The sequence below is a fragment of the Bos indicus genome, chromosome 16, assembly GCF_029378745.1.
Source record: "Bos indicus isolate NIAB-ARS_2022 breed Sahiwal x Tharparkar chromosome 16, NIAB-ARS_B.indTharparkar_mat_pri_1.0, whole genome shotgun sequence".
In the NCBI taxonomy this organism is placed as follows: Eukaryota; Metazoa; Chordata; class Mammalia; order Artiodactyla; family Bovidae; genus Bos; species Bos indicus.
The window spans coordinates 46094840-46112232 of NC_091775.1; positions in this window are offsets into that span (position 1 = coordinate 46094840).

Sequence of the window (17393 nt, forward strand, 5' to 3'; positions counted from 1 at the left end):
GGGTCTCGGATTACAGCACGGTCACCCAAGTTTCAGACTCTCAGTAATGAGGTTATTGAGTGATGCGGATCCTCATAGAAGGATGCCAGGCCTGAAGCACTCGGAAGGACTTTCTTTAAAGACAACTGTTTTATGTGACCCAAGGACGCTGTAGCCCAACCCCTTCAAAGTCTACACACTTCCCACAAAGCAAATCTCCCTGGATTTTCTCCCTGTGAATCCGGGCAACCTCTAGGGCCCGTGGCAGAGCTGACTTCTTCGGTTCAGCCTTTCCACTAGGAAGAGTTTGTGTAAAAAAGAAACCAGTATTCCTTCCACAATGGGGACAATTGTTCCCAGTTACCACATCCCCTTAAATGTTTACCTTTTTTGTTTCACAATCTCACAGGAAATGAGAGGGTCAAGGGTGTTTGAGTCCCCTCTTCCCTTCTGCTCGAGACTTAAGGAGATCACTGTTTTCGCAGTTGCTCAAAAAGGAAATGGTAACAGGTAAGAAATGAACACTTCACCAAAGTCCCCGGATGACAACTATGGGTTTCAACCTAATTCCCCAGCAACTGTGTGAAATGTTTCACTGGAATGACAGAGGGATGAACCTTGGTTGAACTTTTCCTGCTTTCGATGTGCTTCTGGGACATTAGCAAATGGGGCTGAACATTTTAACCATTTCTATTCATCCATTGTATGCCATTGCAGGATGAAAAGCTGGCCAGAGAGATGAGGTTCCTTACTCACCAAATGCATGAGGGGTGGTGATACAATGCTGTGAAGAACTGAAAGGAGACCTGGGGACTTCCAACATTCCCCTCTTCCATTTCAGACTCATTCCTCATGATCAGACTGCTACCAGTTTGGTTTTTTGGTGAAGTCAGTACTTACATGAAGATCCATCCATAGGATGGTCCAGCTGGTACAGAAGTGGGAATGTACCTCTACCACAGAAAAGCAGAGGAAAACCTCTGTGGGCTAGAGTCTCTTAATACACCAGTTCAGGGACTTCCCTGGTGGTCTGGTGGCTAAGACTCTGAGTTCCTAGTGCAGGGAGCCCAGGCTTGATCCCTGGTAGGGGAACTAGATCCCACATGCCGCAATTAAGAGTTCACATGTTGCAACTAGAGATCCCACATGCCGCAACTAAGACAAAGAGCAGCCAAATAAATAAATGCATATATTTTTTTAAATGTGTGAGTTCAAGTTATAGAGTTGAATACCTTTAAAGAAAACTCTTGAGAGTCCCTTGGACTGCAAGGAGATCCAACCAGTCCATTCTGAAGGAGATCAGCCCTGGGATTTCTTTGGAAGGAATGATGCTAAAGCTGAAACTCCAGTACTTTGGCCACCTCATGCGAAGAGTTGACTCATTGGAAAAGACCCTGAGGCTGGGAGGGATTGGGGGCAGGAGGAGAAGGGGACGACAGAGGATGAGATGGCTGGATGGCATCATCGACTCGATGGACATGAGTTTGGGTAAACTCCAGGAGTTGGTGATGGACAGGGAGGCCTGGCGTGCTGCGATTCATGGGGTCACAAAGAGTCAGACACGACTGAGCAACTGAACTAAACTGAACTGAAGGACATTTGTAGCTTTTTCATTGCCTTGAAAAACAGCACAAAATTATTTCCAAAACTTAGAAATTTATAATTCAGTTTTAAATACGATCATCATAACTGAACAAAATCAATGGTTTTCAATACAAAAAGAGCTCTACCTCTGAACTTACAAATTTGTGTGCAAGCCTTCTCTCTGCCACTAACTTAGCTGAGTGATCCCAGGGTTAACTGCTTAATCATTCTGTGCCTCATCTGTTAAATGGGGAAAGTGACACTATGTTTCATAGGCTTTCATGAGGGTGAAAAGTGTTAATACAAATAGAGTGGCACCTGCTGCTGCTGCTGCTGCTGCTAAGTCGCTTCAGTCGTGTCCGACTCCGTGTGACCCCATAGACGGCAGCCCACCAGGCTCCCCTGTCCCTGGGATTCTCCAGGCAAGAACACTGGAGTGGGTTGCCATTTCCTTCTCCAATGCATAAAAGTGAAAAGTGAAAGTGAAGTCGCTCAGTCGCCTGGTACAGTAAATACTCAAATGCTCATTTCGTCATGGTTGTGTTGTTCCAGCACTTTCAGAAAGTATTTTGTGTTTGGGAAAGAAACTGAATGTTAAAAAAAGTGAGAAGAGAACCAACAAAAAGTTTTAAAGCCACCAAAACCCTAAAATGGACAAATCCTCACATAGACCAAAATGTGCACTTTCAAGTTTGAAATAATTTTTTTAATGAACATTGAAGTTTGGCCTGCATTTTCAGATGACAACGGGGAGTCCACTATGGCTTTCCTAGTGGTACTTTCAAGACTCTTCCCATTGTCAGTGATGCAAACTGAATTCAAACTAGCTTAGTAAGAGGATGTCTGGGCAGCCTGAGGTAAGCACAATGCAGAAGGCAAGAATGGAGTTTATCTTTAGAGGCAGACAGGATCCATGGCTTCTGATGCCCCCTGAATGTCCCCTCACTCTCACCTACCGAGCCATCAGTCAGACCGCCTGGCTTTGAAGCTGCTTAAATCTTGTCTCTCTACTGATCCTCTCTCTACATGTAGCAGGAGCTGTGGTTGCCAGCAGCTTCCAGTCCCACATCCTAGTAACTCCAAAAGCATGGAGGAAAATTGATATACCCTCTCAGACCCACCCAGCTTGGAAAATCTTGAGGAAGAAGTAAGGTTGACGTACTTTGGGTCACCTACCCCTACATGCATGGGTGCTCAGCCTCTCAGTTGTGTCCAACTCCTTTTCAACCCCATGGACTGTAGCCTCCCAGGCTCCACTGTCCATGGGATTTTCCAGGCAAAAATACTGGAGCAGGCTGCAATTTCCTATGCCTGGGGATCTTCCCCACCCAGGGATCGAACCCATGTCTCCTGTGTTTCCTGCATTGGCAGGCACATTCTTTACCACTAGTGCCACCTGAGAAGCCCAGCTAACCCTACACCAAGTCTTAAGACCTGGCTCTGAGAGAGAAGAAGGTGGGAAGAGGACAGAGACTGATCAAAATAATGAGAGAAAAGGAGAGGAACGAAAGCAGCAGGTGTCCACAGTGACCTCAGCGACTCCTGGAGGACCAGTCCCACTGTTATAAGTGCTTTATGAGTCAGAGTGCCTTTGAGTTAAAATGATTTTAAATAATAAGTTCATTTGTATCAGTTTTTAGACTCCACAAATAAGTAATATATGACGATCAAAATAATGAGAGAAAAGGAGAGGAACGAAAGCAGCAGGCGCCCACAGTGACCTCAGCGACTCCTGGAGGACCAGTCCCACTCTTACAAGGGCTTTATGAGTCAGAGTGCCTTTGAGTTAAAATGATTTTAAATAATAAGTTCATTTGTATCAGTTTTTAGACTCCACAAATAAGTAATATATGATATTGTCTTTCTCTGTCTTGACTTACTTCATTTCATATGCTTATCTCTAAACCCATCCATATTGCTGCCAATGGCATTATTTCATTCTTGTTTATGCCCAAGTAATATTCCATTATATATATACCACATCTTCTTTATTCATTCATCCATTGATGGACACTTAGGTTTTTTCCACAGACATAGAAAATTATCTTGGTTACCAAAGGGGAAAGAGGAAGGAGGGGTAAATTAGGAGTTTGGGATTAATATATATACACTACTATATATAAAATAGATAAACAACAAAGACCTACTATATAGCACAGGGAACTATATTCAATATCTTATACTAACATTATATAATAACATTAACTTATGGAGGTAGAGAAGACTCTTGAGAGTCCCTTAGACAGCAAGGAGATCAAACCAGTCAATCCTAAAGGAAATCAACCCTGAGTATTCACTGGAAGGACTGATGCTGAAGCTGAAGTTCCAATACTTTGGCCACCTGATGTGAGGAGCCAACTCATTGGAAAAGACCCTGATGCTGGGAAAGATTGAAGCAAAAGGAGAAGGGGTGGCAGAGGATGAGATGGTTGGATAGCATCACTGACGCAACGTACATGAGTTTGAGCAAACTCTGGGAGATGGTGAAGGACAGGAAGCCTGGTGTGCTGTAGTCCACAGAGCTGCAGAGTCAGACACGAGTTGGCAACTGAACAACAACTATAACTTATCATGGGAAAGAATCTGATAAAGAATAGGTGTATATGTATAACTGAATCACTTTGCTATACACCTGAAACTAACACAATATTGTAAGTCAACCATACTTCAATTTAAAAAAATTTAAGGATTTTATAGCAAGAAATCATATTAATGATCAATAGCATGTATTAGGCTCTCCTGGGGACAGACTTGTTCGTGACCATCCATCCCTTCATCATTCTTGAGAGTTCCATTGGATGTAAAGTTCTGTTTATCCAACAGCCAAGGGTGCTGCCCTCCTACCAGGCCCGGGGCAGGCACCGGGTGTAAAAGACAAGCTGCCAATTGGGGGTGGAGGGAGAAGAGTCTCAAAAGACAGAGATCCGCAGAGAAGGGACAGCTGGCCCGGTCCTCAAGGAATGACTTCATTACGGAGCTAGAAATGGATGAAAATAAGCATTTCAAAATCCACTTCAAACCCTTGGATTTCAGTGACTGTGTAAAATTCCACTGTCTAACACAGTTGTAAAGTTGGGTTAAGTGTGTTTTTTCGGTCTAGCTCCGTCCTCTGACTTCCTTACACTTTCAAGTTCGTTTCTAGTCCCTTAGGTCTGTCTGGAAGTTCTAAGAAAGATCTTTTTTGTACATTTTGCTCAACGATTCAGAGGAACGGTTTGTTAGGGTTTGTCATGAACTGACACAGGCCCACCTCCAGGTCTCTGGGGAACCATATGAGGCCTTTTCCAGAGTTATTTCCAGAATAAACAAGGCTGGAAGGAAAGGCCGGCCTCGCGTCACCGCGGCCGCAGCTTCACGTCTCCACTCAGGGCCAGGGGAAAGAACTCCTTGACCTTCTGTAAACATTTCAACACAGTCAGTTCTCTGAGGAATTCGAATTTGTTTTTTTTTTTTTTTTCCTTTTAGTCCACTCTGAAACATCCATGAAAAAGGCACCTTTTTTTTTTTTTTTTTCCCTATTGCCATGAGCTCTTTAGTGATGTTGAAAATTTCCACCATGATATTTTTACGGCTATTAACAAAGGAATTCAACAGCCAAAAGTCTCGAGCAGAACACTCACAAAAGAAGTGTGGAAGTACATGTTACCCCAAGTGGCAATGGGAAGAGTTCAGAAACAGTCTACATGATGGAGAAATATTTCTTGCCACCGGTGCCACCTGCTAAGTTAGAAACACCCAACGCCCTAAACATGGAACTTACAAAATGAAAACACAGTGATGGTATGAAGACAGAATGTTACCTACATATTATAAGTATTTATACTACCAGTCTGTCATTGACATGTATACCAGGGGAAATGTGGTGGCCTGTGTTCCAAAAGGGATTCCTAGGACTTCCACTGGCCCCCTCCCTGACGGCACACATGAGGGAAAAAAATCTTTAAATTGACTATTATGGGAAAGGGACTCCAAAGGTATTTTGAGACTAGCTGTGTTGCCAAAAGTGGGAGCTTGAACTCATCTTTCCCTTAGCTGCTCCTCTGTTTCAGGAACACTTGATGAACCCAGAGTTATTCAAATAGAAAACCCAGGTGTAGATGGTATTAGTCTCCTGGGGTCAGGAAGGCTACGGGACGGGGAGGGGACCATGATCAACTGGAGAGGGCAGGTCTGCCTCCAAAGACAGCTCTGTTTACCTCCAGACAACTGGTGCCAATGCACTAGTATCATGGTCCCTCCTCATGTTTTAAGAGAAAGCCGAAGTCTCCAAATTTTAAATATTGAAAACTAAATAAGGACTTCCTTGGTGGCTCAGTGATAAAGAATTTGCCTGCCAAAGCAGGAGACACTTCAATCCCTGCAATGCGTGCACCACCAGGAAGCACCGTGAGTCAGAATGATAGGCCAAAGACAGCCTGGAAACTAATCCCATCACCAAAAAACCAGAGACTGTGAGCCACTTGGCAAGCAACTCTCCTGGATTCCCTTACCCTACTGTTCTCCGTCCGGGCACCCTTTTCTAATAAAGTCTTTTGCTTTGTCAGCATGTGTTTCCCCTTAGACAATTCACTTCTGAGTGTTAGACAAGAGCCCACTCTTGGGCTCTGGAAGGGGTCCCCCTTCCTACAGCAATATGAAATATATTTGGTCTTTGCCCCCTGTTTCTGGCACAGAGTTCCTAAAACCCTTGTACTTCCCTGAGCCATGAGAGTGTCTTTTGCCATTCATTAACAAAAGGTGTGAGCTCCTTTTGATCACACTTGAGTTTTTGTTAAAAAGGTGACTCTGGGTGGGGGCCCTAGATTGCCTCTAATGGAGCTGGTCACCAGAGGACCAAATGGTGTGTCTATAGTGGGGAAGGGAGGGAGGTGAAGATTAAACTCTATAAAAACTCTTGAACAACAAGTTTTGATGGTGAGATGGTGAATACGGGGGAAAACTGTGAGAGTTGTGTGCACAGAGAGGGCAGTAGCAGCTCCCAGCAGCCACCCCTCACTCCCCATTCCCTCAGATCTTGCCTTGGGCATCTCTGCAATTCAGCATTCCTGAGTTGTGTCTCTCATAATAAACTGATAAGCATAGGAAAAGTGCCTTCTTGGGTTCTAGCAAGTAATCAAAATTTAAGAGGGAGTGGTGGTGAGACAGGAAGGGGACAGGGTACAATCTTAACAAAAATGACGCTGCTGTTGAGAACATGACATAAACTGGTTAGAACTAACTAGGTCCAAGATTAAACCAGTCAATCCTAAAGGAAATCAACCCTGAATATTCACTGAAGGCCTGATGCTGAAACTGAAGCTCCAATACTTTGGCCAGCTGATGCGAAGAGCCGACTCATTGGAAAAGACCCTGACGCTGGGAAAATTGAGGGCAGGAGAAAAAGGGCAACAGAGGATGAGATGGATGGCATCACCAACTCAATGGACATGAATTTGAGCAAACTCTGGGAGATGGTGAAGGACAGGGAGGCCTGATGTGCTGCAGTCCATGGGATGGCAAAGAGTCAGACCTGATTTAGTGACTGAACACATACATTGGTCCAAGACGGTGCCTGAGTCAACTACCTGGCGTGGGGTGGCAAAGAGTCAGACACGACTTAGCCTCATATGCTAAGCATACATATGCTTACATATGCTCAGTATGTGCCCATTGTCATATATCAGCAAGCTAAATAACACACCCACAGGCACCATGACAGGCCAACCATAAAAGGCCAAAAAGTGGGTGGTGGCCTAATTCTTTGGAATCCCCATCCCTTTTCCAAAACAGTTGGAATAATCCTCCTACTCATTAGCCTGTGAAATTACCCACTCCTATAAAAACTGACAACACTGTACCCTGGTGTCTCTCACCTTCTGAGATGGCCCACACTCTGTCTGTGGAGTTTGCATCTCCCTGAATAAACCTTCTTTCACTTTACTATGGCTTACTCTTGAATTCTTTCCAAGAATTCAAAACCAAGAACCCACATTCAGCAGCCAATCCCAGGACTACCCTAAGCCCTGAGATGTGACTGACCTCTCATGCCCCACTTTCTCTCCTGCAACTGTGGGGCCAGCTGGTCAGAAGTACAGGTGGCCCAGGACTTGCACCTGGCTTCTAATGTGGGAGCCGTCCTGTAACACTGAGCCCTTAAGTTGTGGGGTCTGCATTAACTTCAGGCAGTTAGTATCTGAACTGAATTGAATTGCAGGGCTCCCAGTTGGTGTTGGAGAGTTAAAGAAAGTGTTATTGACACCAGAACACTAGAACACTCTGCTGCTGTTGCTGCTGCTAAGTCGCTCCAGTCGTGTCCAACTCTGTGCGACCCCATAGTCAGCAGCCCATCAGGCTCCCCCATCCCTGGGATTCTCCAGGCAAGAACACTGGAGTGGGTTACCATTTCCTTTTCCAATGCATGAAAGTGAAAAGTGAAAGTGAAGTCGCTCAGTCGTGTCCGACTCTTCATGACCCCATGGACTGCAGCCTACCAGGCTCCTCCGTCCATGGGATTTGCCAGGCAAGAGTACTGGAGTGGGGTGCCATTGCCTTTTCTGCCAAAACACTCTAGAGCACCCAAATCTCAAGACTTGGGCCTCACAATTTCCAAGTCAATATATCTGACATCCAGTTTTAAGTTCCCTAGTATCATCTTCTGTTACATCAAAGTTTCTTTGAAAGGAATAGCCCAGTCTTTGCAAGAAGGGTGTGAGAAGTGATGGAGGTGCCCAACAGGAATGTAACAGGTGAAGCCTGGACTCAGAGCCTGATGGCTGACTCAAATGGATTTATTTGTACACAAGTTACGATCTTGTGGAGAGGAATGTGGTGACAAACAGGTCAAACAGAACTTCCTGCGGTGAGGCACGTACCATTACCAAACTCAGGCTTGGCTGCTTGTGGCTTAAAAGTCAATATTTGAGAGGCAAGTATTGTTTGGTAAGGAAGTGACAGTTGCTCAGTCGTGTCGGACTCTTTGTGATCCCATAGACTGTAACCTGCCAGGCTCCTCTGTCCATGGAATTCTCTAAGCAAGAACACTCAAGTGGGTAGCCATTCCCTTCTCCAGGGGACCTTCCCAGTCCAGGGATCAAACCCAGGTCTCTTGAATTGCAGGCAGATTCTTTACCATCTGAGCCACCAGGGAAGCTCCTGGAAATTTTCCTTTATTTAGAAAAATAACATGGGGAGAAGGTAGACTTGTGTCCAAAAACCAACTCTGAAGATTCTGCTCAACCATGAGCCTTTTAAAGGGAGAATCATTTGGGGAGAGGGTCAGAATCTTTGCATCTTCCTCTATATGTGGACTTTCCCCTGATTGTTTAGTGGTGAGGTAACAGGGCGGTGCTTCAGGAATCTTGTGCTCAGCCTGAAGTTACCATCCTCCACCTGGATGGGGGCCTTAGTTCCTACTGAAGAACTCAAAGATACTGTTATGTCTATTCCTTTAGGAGAAACAAGGACCCTGCCCCTTGTTTAAATTTCATTTAATTTTTAAAACATTTAAGTAATAAAACACTGTGTTCCATAAACAAAAGGACAGTTTAATATCAGAAAACCCACCAATGTAATTCACTATAATTCTGGTTTAGTGGAGAAAATAATACTACCATTTTAATAGACACAGAGAAAGCATTTGATAATGTTCAACACCTTTATTATTTAAAAATGATTTATTGGTAAGGTTGTATACCAAGGACATAAAACAAATATTATGCCTAATAAAGAATTTGAAATTCAACAAGTCAATGTCAAACAATTATAAAATATATAAATACACACATATATGCATATTTGCAATCTCACTGTGACTGGCAGAATTCTAAAATGCAATCTCCCACCTAAATTCCAGGCCCCTGGTACATACACACCTTCTTGCAGCTATTCAATCAAATACTGGGCACTGCCAGGGAGAGGATTTGCAGATGTAATTAAGGTACCAAACTAGCTGGCCTCAAAATAGGGAAAATATTTGGGTAGGCCTGATCTAATCACATGAGCTCTTTAAAAGCAGGGTTTTCTCTGACTGGTCACAAAAAAGGGAGTCAGAGATTTGAAGCATGGAGGGTTCACTGCACCATTGCTGGTTTGAAGATGGAGTGAGTTCCATGGCAAGGAATGTACGCAGCTTGTAAGTATTGAGAACAGCTCACAGTTGACAGCAAGGAAGTAGCACCTCAGTCCTACAACCCCAAGGAGCTGGAAAAAAAATTGCCAACAAGAAACAGATTATGTCTGTAAGCAGATGTTCCTGCTGAGCTTCCAAACAAGAACTAAACCCAGTCCGTATCTTGATTTTAGCCTTGTGATATCCTGTGCAGGAAACTCAGCCACACCATGGCAGACTTCTGACTTACAGAACCTTAAGTTAATAAATAGGTGCTGTTTTACACTGCTAGATACACAGTGATAGAAAATAAATACTCCCTCCACCCAAAATTTTTTCCAGACCACTTATGCCTGCAGTGAATGTGCATGTTTTCCTTTTACAAAATGAAATCTTATTGTATGTACTATTTTACAACCAGCAAAATGTTCAGTTTGCTAAATCCCACCAAATCAAACACTTTGTTGAAATTTTCATTGGAATAACATTAAATCTATAGGTTGCTTAGGGAAGAATTGGTATGTTTAACAGGTTATGGAAATAAGTCAGACAGAAGAAGACAAATATGGTATGATATCACTTCTATGTGGAATCTTAAAAAACCAAACTTGTGGAAACAGAGAGTAGAATGATGACTACCAGGGATTGGAGGAGTGGGGAAGATGTTGGTTCAAAAGTACAAACTTTCAGTTAGAAGATAAATAAGATCTGGCCATCTAATGTACAGCATTGCAATGACAGATAACAATGTTGACTATATACTTGAAATTTGCTAAGAGACTAGATCTTAAATGTGCTCACCACAAAAAAGAAAAAGCAATTATATGACATGATGGAGAAGTTAGCTAACACTGTGGTGGTAACCTCCAAATTGCAATATATATGTGTATCAAATCAACACGTTATAGTTACTCAACATTATATGTCAATTATAAAGCTCAATAAAGCTGGGGGATAAAAAAAGGGAGGTTATGTCTTCAAAAGCATGCTATAATTCTCCATTTGTTTAAGTCTTTAATATCTGCTAGGCAAATTTTATAACATTCTCTACAAAAGTCTTGCTCATTTTTATTATGTCTATTCCCAAGTACTACTGCAAATGATATTGTTTTATTACCTGGTTTTCACTGTTGGTGGTGTGGCACCATTGTAGGAATGATCTTTGGGTTTTGATTAAGTAGGCCCATTTCTAAAATCCTTTAATAATGTATCTGTATATTCCTTAGGATTTTCTAAGAAGACAGTCAAATGCATCTACAATGATTTCTTTTTTCTTTTTAAAATCTTATTGAAGTAAGTTGATCTAAACTATTGTGTTTAATTTCTGCTATACAGAAAAGTGACCAAGTTGCACAAATATATATTATTTTTATACTCTTTTCCATCATGATTTGTACAGGATATTGAATATTGTTCCCTGTGCTATACAGGACTTTGTTGTTTATCCAGAATGGTTTCTGCTTTACTTCTGCCTTTTCAATTCTATGTTTCTTTCCTTTATTGTCTTATTGCACTGACTAGACTTGGTGTCTTTGAGTTGTTCCTAATTTTAAAAAGAATATTTTTAATGCTTCACCATTGTTTGAGTTTTGTTGTAGTTTTGCTTGTTTGTTTTAAATAAATTATCTTCATTCAATTAAGGATATTCTTTTCAGTTTAAGGGTTTTTTTTAAATTATAGATGAATATTAAATTTTATAACTTGCTTTTCTTCATTGATTTGGGGCAATCACATCATTTTTTCCCTTTAAGCAACTGATGGGAAAAATTATAATAGATTTTCCAGAATAAACTATCTTTCTCATATAATCTTTGAATCTATTTGCTAATACTTGCTTTTAACAGCTATATTAATGAGTGAAATTGGTTAGAAGTTCTCCTTTCTTGTACCATTTTTTTTCTTTTCCCTCCTATTTTTTTAAACCATATTTAAATTTGTTTACATGATGATTTTGGTAGTGTATTCTTAGATTGTAACTAACTTTTTTATTAATCAAATTTTTTATTGAAGAATAATTGCTTTACAGAACTTTGTTGTTTGCTGTCAAACCTCAACATGAATCAGCCATAGGTACACATATATCCCCTCCCTTTTAAACCTCCCTCCCATATGCCACCCCATCCCACCCCTCTAGGTTGATACAGAGCTCCTGTTTGAGTTTCCTGAGCCAAACAGCAAATTCCCATTGGCTACCTATTTTACATATGGTAATGTAAGTTTCCATGTTACTCTTTCCATATATCTCACCCTTTCCTCACCTCTCCCCGTGTCCATAAGTCTATTCTCTATGTCTCTTTCTCCATTTCTCCCCTGTAAATAAATTATTCAGTACCATTTTTCTAGATTCCATATATATATGCATTAGAATACAATATTTATCTTTCTCTTTCTGACTCACTTCACTCTGTGTAATAGGTTCTGGGTTTATCCACCTCATCAGAACCAACTCAAATGCATTTCTTTTTATGGCTGAGTAATATTCCATTGTGTATATGTACAACTTCTCTATCCATTCACCTGTTGATGGATATCTATGTTGATTCCATGTTCCAGCCATTATAAACAGTGCTGCAATGAACAATGGGATACGTGTGTATTTTCCAATTTTAGTTTCCTCAGGGTATATGCCCAGGAGTGGGATTGCTGGGTCATATGGTGGTTTTATTCCTAGTTTTTTAAGGAATCTCCATACCGTCTTCCATAGTGGCTGTATCAATTATATTCCCACCAACAGTGCAAGAGTGTTCCCTTTTCTCCACACCCTCTCCAGCATTTATTGTCTGTAGACTTTTTGATGATGGACTTCCCTGGTGGCTTAGACAGTAAAGCATCTGTCTACGATGTGGGAGACCCAGGTTCGATCCCTGGGTTGGGAAGATCCTTTGGAGAAGGAAATGGCAATCCACTCCAGTACTATTGCCTAGAAAATCCCATGGACAGAGGAGCCTGGTAGGCTACAGTCCATGGGGTCGCAAAGAGTCAGACATGACTGAGCAACTTCACGTACATATTCTGACTGGTGTGAGGTGATATCTCATTGTAGTTTTGATCTGCATTTCTCTAGTAATGAGTGATGTTGAGCATCTTTTCATGTGTTTGTTAGCTATCTGTATGCTTTCTTTGGAGAAATGTCTATTTAGGTCTTTTTCTCACTTTTTGATTGGGTTGTTTGTTTTTCTGGCATTAAGTTGTATGAGCTATTTGTATATTTTGGAAATTAATCCTTTGTCAGTTATTTCATTTGCTGCTATTTTGTCCCATTCTGAGGATTGTCTTTTCACCTTGCTTATAGTTTCCTTTGCTGTGCAAAAGCTTTTAAGTTTAATCAGGTCCCACTTGTTTACTTTTGTTTTTATTTCCATTACTCTAGGAAGTGGGTCATAGAGGATCTTGCTTTAATTTATGTCATCCGGTGTTCACCTATGTTTTCCTCTAAGAGTTTTATAGTTTCTGGTCTTACATTTAGGTCTTTAATCCATTTTGAGTTTATCTTTGTGTATGGTGTTGGGAAGTGTTCTAATTTCACTCTTTTACATGTAGCTGTCCAGTTTTCCCAGCACTATTTATTGAAGAGGCTGTCTTTGCCCCATTGTATATTCTTGCCTCCTTTGTCAAAAATAAGGTACCCATAGGTACACGGGTTTATTTCTGGGTTTTCTATCTTGTTCCATTGGTCTATATTTCTGTTTTTGTGCCAATACCATACTGTCTTGATGACTGTAGCTTTGTAGTATAATCTGAAGTCAGGAAGGTTGATTTCTCCAGCTCCATTCTTCTTTCTCAAGACTGGTTATTTGGGGTCTTTTGTGTTTCCATATGAATTGTGAAATTTTTTTGTTCTAGTTCTGTGAAAAACGCCACTGGAAATTTGATGGGGATCACATTGAATCTGTAGATTGGTAGTATAGTCATTTTCACAATATTGATTCTTCCTACCCAGGAACATGAAATATCTTTTCATGTTTATGTCTCTCTATTTATGTCATATTTGATTTCTTTCATCAGTGTCATAATTTTCTGTGTACAGTTCTTTTGTCTCCTCAGGTAAGTTTACTCCTAGATATTTAATTCTTTTTGTTGCAATGGTGAATGGGATTGATTCCTTAATTTCTCTTTCTGATTTTTCATTGTTAGTATATAGAAATGAAAGTGATTTCTGTGTATTGATTTTGTATCCTGCAATTTTGCTAAATTCACTGAGTACCTCTAGTAATTTTCAGATACTATCTTTAGGGCTTTCCATGTACAGTATCATATCATTTGCAAACAGTGAGAGCTTTACTTCTTCTTTTCTCATCTGGATTCCTTTTATTTCTTTTTCTTCTCTGATTGCTGTAGCTAGGACTTCCAGAACTATGTTGAATAATAATGGTGAAAATGGACACTCTTGTCTTATTCCTGATCTTAGGGGGAAAGCTTTCAGTTTCTCACCATTGAGAATAATGTTTGCTGTAGGCTTATCATATATGACTTTTACTGTGTTGAGGTAGGCTCCTTATATGCCCATTTTTTGAAGAGTTTTAATCATAAATGGGTACTGAATTTTGTCAAAAGTTTTTTTCTGCATCTATTGAGATTATCATATAGTTTTTATCTTTCAGTTTGTTATTATGGTGTATCATGTTGATTGATTTGTGTATATTGATGAATTCTTGCATTGTTGGAATAAACCCAACTTGATCATGGTGTATGAGCTTTTTGATGTGTTGCTGAATTCTGTTTGCTAGACTTTTGTTGAGGATTTTTGCATCTATGTTCATCAGTGACAATGGCCTGTAGTTTTCTTTTTTTGTGTTGTCTTTGTTTCTGGTTTTGGTATCAGGGTGATGGTGGCCTTGTAGAATGAGTTTAGAAGTACTCCTTCCTCTGAAATTTTTTTGAAAGAGTTTTAGAAGAATAGGCATCAGCTCTTCTCTAAATATTTGATAGAATTCTCCTGTGAAGCCATCTGATCCTGGGCTTTTGTTTTTTGGGAGATTTTTGATCACAGCTTCAATTTCAGTGCTTGTAATTTGGTTGTTCATAATTTCTGTTTCTTCCTGGTTCAGTCTTGGAAGGTTGAACTTTTCTAAGAACCTGTCCATTTCTTCCAGGTTGTCCATTTTTTGCCATACAGTTGTTCATAATGGTTTCTTATAATCCTTTGTATTTCTGCATTGTCTGTTGTAACCTCTTCTTTTTCATTTCTAATTTTGTTGACTCGATTCTTCTCTCTTTTTTCCTTGATGAGTCTGGCTAAAGGTTTCTTAATTTTGTTTATCTTCTCGAAGAACCAGTTGTTGTTTTATTAATCTTTACTATTGTTTCTTTCATTTCTTTTTCATTATTTCTGCTTGAATTTTTATGATTTCTTTCCTTCTACTAATTTTGGGCTTTTTTTTGTTCTTCTGTTTCCAGTTGTTTTAGGTGTAAAGTTATGTTGTCTATTTAATGTTTTTCTTGTTTCTTGAGGTAGGATTGTATTGCTTCCCTCTTAGAACTGCTTTTGCTGCATCCCATAGGTTTTGAGTTGTCATGTTTTCAACTGTCATTTGTTTTAAGAAATTTTTTGATTTCCCTTTTGATTTCTTCAGTAACCTGCTGGTTATTTAGAAATGTGTTGTTTAATCTCCATGTGTTGTGTTTCTTACAGTTTTTTTCTTGTAATTGATATCTAGTCTCATAGTGTTGTGGTTGGAGAAGATGCTTGATATGATTTAAATTTTCTTAAATTTACTGAGGTTTGATTTGTGACCCAAGATGTGGTCTATCCTGGAGAATGTTCCATGTGCACTTGAGAAGAAGGTGTATTCTTCTGCATTTGGATGCAATGTCCTGAAGATATCAATAAGATTCATCTCATCTAATGTATCATTTAAGACTTGTGTTTCCTTATTAATTTTCTGTTTTAATGATCTGTCCATGGTGTGAGTAGGGTGTTAAAGTCTCCTACTATTATTGTGTTACTGTCAATTTCTCCTTTTATGTCTGTTAGTGTTTGTCATATGTATTGAGGTGCTCCTATGTTGGGTGCATAGATATTTACAATTGTTATGTCTTCCTCTTGGATTGACCCCTTGATCATTATGTAGTGTCCTTCCTTATCTCTTGTAATCTTCTTTATTTTAAGGTCTATTTGGTCTGATATGAGGATTACTACTCCAGGTTTCTTTTGCTTCCCATTTGCATGGAATATATTTTTCCATCCTCTCACTTTCAGTCTGTATGTGTCTTTAGGTCTGATGTGGGTTTCTTATAGACAGCATATATATGGGTCTTGTTTTTTTATCCATTCAGCCAGTCTGTGTCTTTTGGTTGGAGCATTTAATCCATTTACATTAAAGTAATTATTGATATATATGTTCCTCTTGCCATTGTCTTAATTGTTTGGGGTTGATTTTGTAGATCTTTTTTCTTCTCTTATATTTCTTGACTATATAAGTCCCTTTAACATTTGTTGTAAAGCTGGTTTGGTGGTACTGAATTCTTTTAACTTTCACTTGTCTGAAAGCTTTTTATTTCTCCATCAATTTTGAATGAGATCCTTGCCAGGTACAGTAATCTTGGTTGTAGATTTTTCCCTTTCAGTACTTTAAATATATCCCACCATTCCCTTCTGGCCTGCAGAGTTTCTGCTGAAAGATCAGCTGTTAAGCATATGGGGTTTCCCTTGTATGTTACTTGTTGCTTCTCCCTTGCTGCTTTTAATATTCTTTCTTTGTGTTTGGTCTTTGTTAGTTTGATTAGTATGTGTCTTGGCATGTTTCTCCTTGGGTTTATCCTGTATGGGACTCTTTGAGCCTCTTGGACTTGACAGACTATTTCCTTTTTCATGCTGGGGAAATTTTCAACTATAATTTCTTCAAAAATTTTCTCATACCCTTTCTTTTTCTCTTCTTCTTCTGGGACCCCTTTAATTCGAATGTTGGTGCATTTGATATTGTTCCAGAGGTCTCTGAGATTATCCTCAGTTCTTTTCCTTCTTTTTACTTTATTCTGCTCTTCAGAAGTTATTTCCATCATTTTATCTTCCAGCTAACTGATTTGCTCTTCTCTTTCAGATATTCTGCTATTGATTCCTTCTAGAGTATTTTTAATTTCAGCAACTGTGTTGTTTGTGTTTATTCTTTAATTCTTCTAGGTCTTTGTTAACAGATTCTTGCATTTTCTCCATTTTGTTTTCAAGGTTTTTGATCATCTTTACTATCATTATTCTGAATTCTTTTTCAGGTAGTTTGCCTATTTTCTCTTCATGTATTTGGACTTCTGTGTTTCTAGTTTGTTCCTTAATTTGTGTAGTATTTCTCTTCCTTTTCATTATTTTTTTTAACTTATTGTGTTTGAGGTCTCCTTTTCTCAGGCTTCAAGGTTGAATTCTTTCTTCCTTTTGGTTTCTGCCCACCTAAGGTTAGTCAATGGACGTGAGTCTGGGTGAACTCTGGGAGCTGGTGATGGACAGGGAGGCCTGGCGTGCTGCGATTCATGGGGTTGCAAAGAGTCAGACACGACTGAGTGACTGAACTGAACTGAAGGTTGGTCCAGTGGTTTGTGTAAGCTTTGTATCAGGTGGGATTTGTGCTGGGTTTTTGTTTGTTTGCTTGCTTTTCCTCTGATGGGCAAGGCTGAGTGAGGTGGTGATCATGTCTGCTGATGACGGGTTTGTATTTTTGTTTTGTTTGCTGTTTAGGTGAGGTGTCCTGCACAGGGTGCTACTGGTGGTTGGGTGATGGTGGGTCTTGTATTCAAGTGGTTTCCTTTGTGTGAG